Consider the following 12,681-nt stretch of genomic DNA (forward strand, 5'->3'; position numbering starts at 1 on the left):
ATCATCTGCATACACACAGTACACGCAGCCTCTGCATACACACACTAGTCTTTACCTTACCGGCATCTCTGTACACACTCTTCTTAACATAGCCCCGCCCCCTCAGCACTCGTTAGCCACAGTGGTGTAATGCAGAGTGCACTCTTCCCTTCAGGATCCCGGCCTGGTGGAATTTTAGATTAGAATAATACGCCAGCCACGCGGACCAACAGCCAATTAGGAGCGGCTACATGCCGCTCATGATTCGCTGCCGGCCGCGTGGACCAACAGCCAATTAGGAGCGGCCACGTGGCTGCTCCTGATTGGATGTTGGTCCGCGAGCCGTGATTGGCTCACGCGACCGGCGTTAGTGAACAAATTTGCTGCTCGGTGCCTTATTAAGCTGCGCGGTAATGGATCGGCGGGCAGGGGGGGGTTCTAGGTACTTGGAAACCCCCCCTGCGTGCGCGCCTGGTTGGAATAGAGAAAATATGTTAAGCTAATTTTGTTGCTTTAGGAAAGAGCTTAGTAGAGTAATGTGATGGTTTATATGTGATGGTTTAAATGTGATGATATGCAGCAATCACATAAATAAGTACTGAATTGTATTATTTGCCGATGTTAAGATATTTAGAAGCACTTCATATTGTCAAAGGGAACTACCATTTTGTTCAATAATCTGTTCTTTAATGTTATGGACATAGCGCATCTAAAACCTGAATATTAATGTTAATGTAATTAGCTTATCGCATCAATTTATTACCTGAAATATATCTATTTAATTATATGTCACTTACCTGATGGTTAAGGATCGATGGTGAAACGAAAGACCTGTAAGGAAAGTAATATACATTAGACATCATCTCTGTTACATTAAATAATATTTACATCTGGCAGACATACATATTTGGGTCTTCCCAAGCAGGCCCAACCCACAGTTTACTTTACTACCATATTTAGCTTGGGTGGAGGCACTGAAATAAATACTTACCTTACTCAAAAAGGGGTTACAATAAATATTTGCTTAGAGTACCATACTTGAAAATCCCTAAAAGCCCCTGCAGCGCATGCGTTACACATAGAGAATGCAAAAAGGTGTTGTTGCAATTGAGATGCACGGTATCAGCATGTGCAGTAGTGCTGTAATTGTCCTTGCCGCAGTCCATGCCGAAGGAGTGAGGGCTGCTGCTTCTTCCTCCACTTATCTGCTAAACGCAGTCCAGCTAGAGGTGGAGGTGGGGCCACCTTCACTTCTACTCAGTATGTTTTTACTGTCAATCTCATGACTGTCCTCGGCGCCACAATGTGCAGTCTCAGTCTAGGGAGTAGAGGAGGAGCAGACTGCCATTTCCACACTTTGCAACTAGTTATCCAGGAGGCCTGGTGAGTAAAGGCTATTGATTCCTAATAGTCGCTATTTAGCATTGCAAGTCGCTTAAGAAAGAATTGCTTTCCAGTCCAATCGTGTGATTCCAAAGCACAAAAAGTCATTTATGTAATGAAAAAGTAACACGGTGAAACATTTAACAATTAAGCTGGCCACACACTAGACCAACTTACATCCAACCAGCCAACTTGTTGATTGGTTGGAATGAAAATCTGGTAAGGAATGAAAGCAAATGACAATCAGCAATTTGCTCCCAAACGCAGGAAAATTAACAAAAACTGTTGTTTGAACAAATTGTTTAGATCAAACATTTAACCAACTTGTCTGACGACCATTTTCATCTGTTTTCTGGCATTTAGGAACAAATTGCTGATCATCATTTACTCCCATTCCTTACCAGATTTTCATTCCAACCAATCAACAAGTTGGCTGGTTGGATGTAAGTTGGTCTAGTGTGTGGCCAGCTTTAGAGTAAAAAGCGATCAATAATAGTACAAGCCGATACATACGCATGCGCACTGGTCCCAGTATACAGTCATCAATCCAGAAGTCTGTGATCATCAAAGAGGATGTCTGAACACTGGGATCTGGTCACCGCTTAAATACCTTACAGTGTTTTACGTTAACAAAAGAACTAGTTTACAGGTTTCCATTGGTTCTTGCTTCTGGATTATCTGGTCATTGGTTGATTCATACGGTGTCATCAGGGGCATGTCTCAGTTCTCCAACAGTCTCTTTGTGTAGTTTCCCGCCGAACAACTGGTTAATACTAGCTACAACACTGCATATAGATACTAACATTCAATGCAATAACTCCCTATCATTCATAACTAGCGGACGCAAGATGCGACTCCTTTGCCGATAGGAATGGGAGTCTGCAAATAAACAGGGATTTAGTATGATACCAAACATGACATGTCCACTATGCTCTAAACATTAGATTTCATTTAAGTACATATTATATCATAATTATTAGTTAAAAATACCTTTAATAACTCTGGTTAGTAACTATTGTGAATGGGAACCATCTTGCACATATGCGTCCGCATATGTGCGTCTGTGTGTTGAAATAGCAAAGATGTGTCGGTATGCATGTGACTATATAAAAATTAGCATCCACTTGTAAGTATGTGCATCTGCATATGAGCGTCCGTGTATATAAATATATATTCATTTATATGTGTGTGCGTTATGTGCATCAGTGAATGTGTGTTGTGAATACGCAGTTTAGCGCATCGGATTGCGTAACGCAATGTAGCATTGTGGAAACACATTGTCATACCATAGATGATTAGATCATCAGACAATAATTGTACAATGATCATAACCAATTATATGACTTTGACAGTCCACCCTTTGATAGCAAACATAAACTATCACCTTCTATTCTTAACCTACTTAGTCATGCATAATAAATTAATATTCAATGTTCTAGATGGTGTGACACAATATGGTCACTGAACCGTCAATAATGTGTTTCACGAAAGGGTAAAACAACCCTTATACACACTCAGCGAATCTATAGGGGACCATTGGTAAGATGTGGGACCTCATCGAACCTATAAAGGAAGTTTGGGGGAACTGAGACTACATTATCTAGGATGTTTAATGAAACATTTTACAATATTTTATCATACATGACCAAGCCTATTCACATGTTATTTATCTGATGGCACATTCAATTTCAGGATTGTTATGCAGTTCTTCATTAACCTTAGTACCTATACCACCACCACTCACCATCATCATGATCTAATTTTCACGATTTACCTTGGTGTTACATTTTCCACATTTTATCACAGTAAAAACACATCTGACACATAAGCCAATTACTAAGAAGACAACAAGTATAAGAATAAGAAGCTTACCTACACTAGCAACCATCTCCTGTACCCCCTCTCCCAGACCGGCGAACCATTTGACAGGGTTTAACCACGAGAACCATTTCTCTACCTTTACCTCAGTCTCATACAAGGAAGAATTATGGTCCTTCTGAAATTCCCACTTCAGTTGTAGGATTTCATCCTTTTTCCGGTCTATCACCTCTTTGGGGTCATCAGTATTATTGGTGATGTATGTGCAACACTTTACACCAAATTGGGTGGTCAAAGTCACACAATATCCACCAGTAACAGCTGTCAGGTAATTCAACAATAACCTATGTTGTACCAATTCCTTTTTATAAGCCTGTAGTTCCCTACCCACATACTTGAAAGTGTCATCATACATCTCGGTGATGTTGTCTATTAATTTAGCCAGGTCTTGGATGTACCTATAATTTAAAGTTCCCCGAGTGATTCTGGTGGGATTTAAAGCTACCAAAATTTGGAAGCCATTTGTTTCAATAATCATCTGTGTGGCTATATGTTCTTCACCAGGGATCATATTTCTTTTGTCACGATGTTCATACTGTGTGTGTATGTATGGAGGTGGTGCAGTTTTATGGACACCAATCATTTCATCATGTGTAAGGATCACGATTTCTGGTAATACCCTTCCAAGATAACATAAACCTTCAGAGCTCGGAGAGAGCCACTTGTACGCTTTCCTTCCACATATAAAATACACATCATCTGGGAGAATGTAAGGAATAGAATGCATCATTATCATATAACACATTATTCTTACAAAGAATCCTGCTCCCAGTTCTGCCATTTGACTGGTACACGTTTCTGGCTGTATAACATTTGCACAGTACCCTAGTGATACTCTACTAACCATTGCTATCACGTATCTACGTGTGCACCTATACCGGAAGTATTTCCCAGATGCAACAATTCCGCGTATAAGTTCAGAATTGATAGGCTCATTATCTGGCTCGGTGAGAATAAGTCATTGTCTGATTGTTCTAGGTCACCTCCCAATTTCCTGGTTTATTGAAATTTGTGATATTAAAGCATACCAGGGATCTATCTACCTGGTACTGGTGGAGCCTAAGACTAGGGGGTTTGGATATATTAAATTTCTTGTCCACCGTTCTTTCCCCATGTAATTAAAGTACCTCTGCTAACTTTAATGGGTATGGCACTAATCCCGATATACTCTGTCCTTGAGGTACTTGTGAACACACTTAACATTCAGTCTGGTTTAAGACCCACTAAGGAATGGTAATCCTCTACAGGATGCTTGCCCAAATACAGATTACTCTTGGACTGGCATTGTTGGATGCATTTCTCATCAACTAGGGACCCACAGTACTCGCAAATACAATATTCATCAGACAATAACCCCTCACACTGTCTCCGAGTTTCATGACTAACAGATCTCTTAACCACTCCTGTACTGAGTTCGACCATATACTGCCCTGATTGTTTTATCGCTCTCTCTCCCGACCCCACTCCATCGACATCACTATCGGCATCCCTCTCCGTCATCTGTCCTCTGTCACAGAAACAGGAAATCCTGAAAAAAATAAGGATGAGGAGAACCCTGGAAGGAAGCAAAGACACAAACACAGCCCGTCACTCCATTGCTGGAATAGTGGTCTGCACACGCCTCTAGCTCAGGTGTTTCACTGCAGTCTCTAGCTCTCCCGGAACAGGCTCGCAAGCGACAGGTCCACATTATCTGTCTCGACTCCGCCTTGTATCTCCTTTGGGTGGTTGACCTTTTTGCAGTGAGTGGAATGGACCCAGATATCTCTTTCCGCTACCTTCAACGATGTGGTACTTGTCATCAACACCTGATATGGACCTTCCCACCAGTCTGTCAAACAACCTGAGTGTAAGAAATTTCAGATCATAACATATTCTCCAGGTTCAACATCATGACAGTTTGTTTCTGGCATATCAGGTAACAACATTTTCAATTTCTGTTGCTGTTGTTTCAACTGTCTACTCATTTTTATAAGATATCTCACAGTAACCTCATTATTACACTTCAAATCATCCTGTGGACTTATAATCAAATGAGGTTGCCTTCCAAACAGTATCTCAAAGGGGGACAGATTAAGAGGAGATCTAGGAGTGGTTCTGATGCTATGGAGGACGAGCGGTAAGGCTTCTGGCCATCCTAATCCAGTTTCAGCCATGATCTTACTCAGTTTATTCTTAAAAGTACTGTTCACTCTCTCCACCTTCGCACTGGCTTGCAGTCGGTAGGGGGTGTGAAGTCTACTATTAATACCCATAAGCTTACACATGTTCTGGAAAACATCACCAGTGAAATGAGTACCCCTATCTCTTTCTATGATTCTAGGGATACCGTATTTGCATACAAATTCCTGAACAATCTTTTTAGCAGTAAAAACAAACAGGGATTTAGTATGATACCAAACATGACATGTCCTCTATGCTCTAAACTTTAGATCTCATTTAAGTACATACAGTATTATATCATAATTATTAGTTAAAAATACCTTAATATCTCTGGTTAGTAACTATTGTGAATGAGAACCATCTTGCACATATGCGTCCGCATATGTGTGGCTTTGTGTTTAAATAGCAAAGATGTGTCGGTATGGATGTGACTATATAAAAATGAGTGTCCACGTGTAAGTATGTGCATACAAATATGAGTGTCCGTGTATATAAGTATTTATTCATTTATATGTGTGTCCGTTATGTGCATCAGTGAATGTGTGTTGTGAATACGCAGTTTAGCGCATCGGATTGCGCAACACAATGTAGCGTCGTGGAAACACATCATCAGACCATAGATGATTAGATCATCAGACAATAATTGTACAACGATCATAACCAATTATTTGACTTTGATAAGGCATTGAAGTCAAGTGCTGTGCTGCAGCTTCTGTTGTCATTACTCATTTATTGGTGCTACTTTGAAATACCAGCTATACAGTAATAATGTGCTGTACACCAATATGTTTGAGAATGAATGTAGTATTTATACCATTATTATGTAATATATTAATATATATACATATATATATATATATATATATATATATATAAATATATATATATATACATATACAGTGCATCTGGAAAGTATTCACAATGCTTCACTTTTTCCACCTTTTGTAATGTCCTCAAAATTCTACACACAATACCCCATAATGACAATGTTTAAAAAGTTTTTTTGAGATTTTTGCTAATTTTATTTTTTTTAAAAACCACTAAGAAATCACATGTATATAAGTATTCACGGCATTTACCATGGAGCTCAAAATTGAGCTCAGGTGCATCCTATTTCCACTGATCATCCTTGAGATGTTCCTACAGCTTAATGGAGTCCACCTTTGGTAAATTCAGTTGATTAGACATGTTTTTGAAAGGCATACATCTGTCTATATAAGGTCCCACACTTGACAGTGCATGTCAGAGCACAAACCAAGCATGAAGTCCAAGGAATTGTCTGTAGACCTCCAAGACAGGAATGTCTTGAAGCACGATCTGGGGAAGGGTACAGAAAAATATCTGCTGCTTTGAAGGTCCCAATGAGCACAGTGGCCTGCATCATCCATAGTCGGAACCACCAGGACTCTTCCTAGAGTTGGCCGGCCACCTAAACTGAGCGATTGGGGGAGAAGGGCCCTAGTCAGGGAAGTGACCAAGAACCCGATAGTCACTCTGTCAGAGCTACAGCACTCCTCTGTGGAGAGAGGAGAACCTTCCAGAAGGACAACCATCTCTGCAGCAATCCACCAATCAGGCCTGTATGGTAGAGTGGCCAGACGGAAGCCACTCCTTAGTAAAAAGCACATGGCAGCCCACCTGGAGTTTGCCAAAATCCACCTGAAGGACTCTCAGACCATGATGAGACAAATATTGAACTATTTGGCATGAATGCCAGGCATTATGTTTGGAGAAAACCAGGCACCGCTCATTACCAGGCCAATACCATCCCTACAGTGAAGCATGGTGGTGGCAGCATCATGCTGTGGGGATGTTTTTCAGTGGCAGGAACTGGGAGACTAGTCAGGATAGAGGGAAAGATGAATGCAGCAGTGTACAGAGACATCCTGGATGGAAACCTGCTCCAGAGAGCTCTTGACCTCAGATTGGGGCGACAGTTCATCTTTCAGCAGGACAATGACCCTAAGCACATAGCCAAGATATCAAAGGAGTGGCTTCAGGACAACTCTGTGAATCTCCTTGAGTGGCCCAGCCAGAGCCCAGACTTGAATCCGATTGAATATCTCTGGATGGAGCTTGAGAGAATGCTGGAAAGAGGATTGGCTGAAACTGCCCAAAGATAGGTGTGCCAAGCTTGTGGCATCTTATTTAAAAAGACTTGAGGCTGTAATTGCTGCCAAAGGTGCATCAACAAAGTATTGAGCAAAGGTTGTTAATACTTATATACATGTTATGTCTTAGGGTTGTTATTTAAATACATTAGCAAAAATCGCAAAACAACCTTTTACACATTGTCATTATGTGTGGAATTTTGAGGACAAAAATTAATTTATTTCGTTTTGGAATAAGGCTGCAGCATAACAAAATGCAGAAAAAGTGAAGCGTTGTGAATACTTTCTGGATGCACTGTATATATATATATATAGCAGTAAGTCCTATAGTGGAGAAAATCCAGCACACCTTTTTAGAAAACAATATGAAAAAACTTTAATGATTAAAAAATATCACAATCAGGGTATAGTAGCAAGCCATAAAGCCATAATAAGTAAAATGATACTCAGCACATCTTGTTGATAAATAGCCTTCATAGGGCCCGTGGAGACACGCTCTGAACCCGGATGGCTCCAACAGCTGTTTCGGGTTGCCTTCCTCAGGGAACCACAAAACACCACTGTGCCCATAGCCTGTTAAATACCCACTACCTAGATTGTAAGACAACTCACCTGTGGCGCGTCATCACTCGCATCACACCACCACCAGAGCCCCGCCGACTCCATGTCACATGCTGACAGCACGCTCCGTCCGTCACACCGGAAGTGACGTCAGACGGAACCAACATACACCAGCCAGGCAGCGGGGAAGGCATCAGGGTTCCTAGACCGCTGAAAGTGATGCTTGCAGACCTCACACAGCCATTCAAATGTAATCAAACCAAAACACATGACATTGGACAAATGCAAATATCCAGTAATGCACCAAAATTACACAAAAGAACATCTATTAAGCCCTGTGGACCAAGAATATAACATTAGATAAATACACAGTAAAAACACATAAGGACAGACATATGACATATAGCAGTCCGCGCTGGCATAGAATATATATCACAAAACCAATATATATATATCCATACAGGGGTAGCAGGACCTATCTCAAACAAATACATTATAGTAAATAATGGAGGGCTGAACCGGCATTAGAAAATCCTAAACACACATAATTGAATTACTAATCGCCTAAATAGGGTGCAAATGTAAATTCCTCATTTAGTCAATGGGGAACCATGGTTCCAAGTTTGTAAATCCACCTGCACTCTTGTTTCAAGAGCAATTTATCTCTGTTGCCACCCCTCCACAAAGGGGGCACATGGTCAATGGACATGACAAGAAAGTCCTTTAATGGATGACCCTCTTTAACAAAGTGTCTCGCCACTGGTGGCGTGGCCGATTCCATTATAACATAAGCTTTTCTGATAGAAGAGCTATGCATTGCTGTTCTTTCTTTCAACATACGGATTGTTTTGCCCACATAGATTTTGTGACAAGGGCAAATAATCGCATAGGTAACATATTTCGTATCACAGCTCATGCGATGTCTAAGAGGGTATACTGTTCGTTTTGTAGGGTGGACAAACATATTACCAGTCTTCATATAGCGGCAGTTCACACAACCAGTGCATCTGAAGGACCCTTTCTGCAATCTTAGCCAATTAGTGGCTGCATCTCCAGTAGAGGCAATGTCGGAGCATGAAATTCTCTCTTTCAAATTATTACTCCTTTAATAGCAGAACAATGGTGTATTTTTACATATATCTTTCAAGACTGGATCTGTTTGAATAATGTGCCAATGGCGCAATATGGCTTTTTTGATTACCCTTGAGGTGATCGAAAAGGTGCTGGTAAAAATTAATCTCAAGTCTTTGTCCTCTTCCCTAGGAAATGGTTTCAACAGGCCCTCTCTTTTTAATAATTTACATCTTTCAATAGCTTTCTTGACTTCTCTTGGTGGATAGCCCCTTTCAATAAATTTATTAGCCATACTTTCCAGGGCATCTAGCAGGTCACTTTCATCCAAAGTTATACGTACTACTATAACAAGTTGAGAGTATGGCAAGCCCTTTTTGAGTGGTGCTGGATGAAAACTGGAGGCCTCCAGCAGCATATTCTTATCGGTAGGCTTCCTGAAAATTTTAGTTGAAATTTGCCCATTGGAAACCATAACACAGACATCTAAATAGTCAATTCGTTCAGTACTGTATGTATAGGTAAATCTAATAGACCCAGGTAGCCGGTTCAAACTAGGGGTGAGCGGGTTCGGTTTTACTCGGTTTTACCCGGATCTTTTTATTGGCTATCGCCGAACATGTGTTTTGGATAGCGAATGAAATCGAGCCAAATTTGCGGTAAAGTGGCAATAAGCACCGAGTAAAACCAAGTAAAATTGAACCCGCTCATCCCTAGTTCAAACCCTCCATAAACTCCTTGAGAGCCATCTCACCTCCAGTCCACAGCATGAAAAGATCATCAATAAATCTCACGTACAACAAAATAAAACGTGAAAAATATGGGTTAGCCAAAATGTGTAGTTTTTCAAAACAACACATAAACAAATTGGCGTACACCATGGCCATGTTAGACCCCATTGCCGTTCCTTTCAGCTGTAAATAAAAAGCGTTATTAAACAAAAAAATATTTTTGTGTAAAATAACTTCCATTAGTAATAACAGAAACTCAATGGGTGGACACACATACTGTGGACTGGAGGATAGAACCTCCCTAACAGCCTGCATTCCCTCAGCATGTCCTATATTCGTATATAAACTGGTGACGTCTAGCGTCACCAACAAACAATCCTGTGGTAGCTGGCCAATGGAGGACACCTTACACAAAAAATCGGAGGTGTCTTTCAAAAAATAGGGTGTACTCTGAACAATGGGCTGCAAGTAGTAATCTACAAACTGCGATAGGCTTTGACATAACGAAGTTCTTCTTCACACAATCTATGTCACAATTAACCTGTTGCACTACCAATACCATGAGGTCTAGGCTACACTGATTTAAAATCATGCACCATTGCCTACAAAAATCTTTATTGTTCCGTCCCAGAGTGGGCTGGTTACGAATCCTAAATCCTCTCGGTATAAGTCCTTCCTTATGGTATTGTGATAAAGTCAGACCATGCAATTCTAGTTCCACCATCCTTTTGCGCAATTTGGTTAAATCAGAAAAAGTCTCAGCTGGAGAATCCACATCAAAGGCTAACTGAGATGTAAATTTGCACCCTATTTAGGCGATTAGTAATTCAATTATGTGTGTTTAGGATTTTCTAATGCCGGTTCAGCCCTCCATTATTTACTATAATGTATTTGTTTGAGATAGGTCCTGCTACCCCTGTATGGATATATATATATTGGTTTTGTGATATATATTCTATGCCAGCGCGGACTGCTATATGTCATATGTCTGTCCTTATGTGTTTTCACTGTGTATTTATCTAATGTTATATTCTTGGTCCACAGGGCTTAATAGATGCTCTTTTGTGTAATTTTGGTGCATTACTGGATATTTGCATTTGTCCAATGTCATGTGTTTTGGTTTGTTTACATTTGAATGGCTGTGTGGGGTCCGCGAGCGTCACTTCCGGCAGTCTAGGAACCCTGATGCCTTCCCCGCTGCCTGGCTGGTGTATGTTGGTTCCGTCTGACGTCACTTCCGGTGTGATGGACGGAGCGTGCTGCCAGCATGTGGCATGGAGTCGGCGGGGCTCTGTCGGTGGTGTGATGTGAGTGATGACGCTCCACAGGTGAGTTGTCTCACAATCTAGGTAGTGGGTATTTAACAGGCTATGGGCACAGTGGTGTTTTGTGGTTCCCTGAGGAAGGCAACCTGAAACAGCTGTTGGAGCCATCCGTGTTCAGAGCTTGTCTCCCCGGGCCCTATGAAGGCTATTTATCAACAAGATGTGCTGAGTATCATTTTACTTATTATGGCTTTATGGCTTGCTACTATACCCTGATGGTGATATTTTTTAATCATTAAAGTTTTTTCATATTGTTTTCTAAAAAGGTTGCTGGATTTTGTCCACTATAGGACTCACTGCTACAAATCATGTGATCCGTGCACCCCTGAATAAGTTTTGTGTGCGACCTGACATTTGTTATTATATATATATATATATATATATATATATATATATAAAAACACAAAAATGTTGCTTTTAACTTGCGCTTCAAAAATAAATTTGCATTAAAAACCTCAAATAGTCTACAAGCCACTCCCCTCACAAAATCCCCTGTTAGAAGGATTAAATTGAACACATACAAAATATGTCAGAGGGCGCTAATAATGATCTTAGATATCTAGATTTTTCAATACAATAACAATCAGTCCTTTTTACAGTTGAATTAAAAATAGAAAAAAATCCTATTTGTTGATGTATAGTGATAACCCACAGATCTCAGTATCTTCTTTAAGACAAATGACTCCACGTGATCGCTTTTCACCTGAAGAGGACCATCCGAGTCAGTAATTCTTAATAAACAAAGTTTGGAAGGTTCAAATATAGATCACTAAATTATTACTCCACCCAGAAGTATTCCTCCTTTTGGGGTTTTTATTCCCTCTGCTGTGAATAAACCCTAACACCAAAGAAAGACACCCCAAAAAAATTAATCAATAAATCATATAAACATGAAAATATTTATTATAACATAAAAAATGCATTAAAAAAATCTCTAAAAATATCTTTAGGTATATACCATATTATTCAATGTAACAGTTTAATAAAACATAGCATTGTTTGTGGGTATATTATAAGTATCTCCCCCACCTTATACTTCTGTAATCCACATCTGTGGGGATCCAACAAATGTGCCAAAGCAGTACGCAACGCGTTTCGTACTAATAAGGACTTCTTCAGGGATAACTTTTACACATATAAAATTGCCCCACGCCAGGCAAATAACAGGGGATTCTCTGGAATCCACACAACAATTTTCTAAAAAAGTACAGATTAGACCATGGAAATATACTTTTCTCTGATAGTGTGCCTACAAAGGTATATACACGCCAATATGAGCACCTGGACCAGCAAAATCAATCCACCAGCATTATTAAGCATATCAATGACACTTGTCAGTCAGTCTGCTAACCCTCCTCCTCTCTTTATCCTAACCCTTCCTCCCTGGTGCCTGTAATTACTCCCACCCAGCACCCTATACCTAACCCTCCCCCTTAGTGCCTAACCCTAACCCTCCCTCTAGTGCCTAACCATAAACCC

Source organism: Taudactylus pleione, unplaced genomic scaffold (assembly GCF_031769625.1).
Source record: "Taudactylus pleione unplaced genomic scaffold, aTauple2 ptg000054l, whole genome shotgun sequence".
NCBI lineage: Eukaryota > Metazoa > Chordata > Amphibia > Anura > Myobatrachidae > Taudactylus > Taudactylus pleione.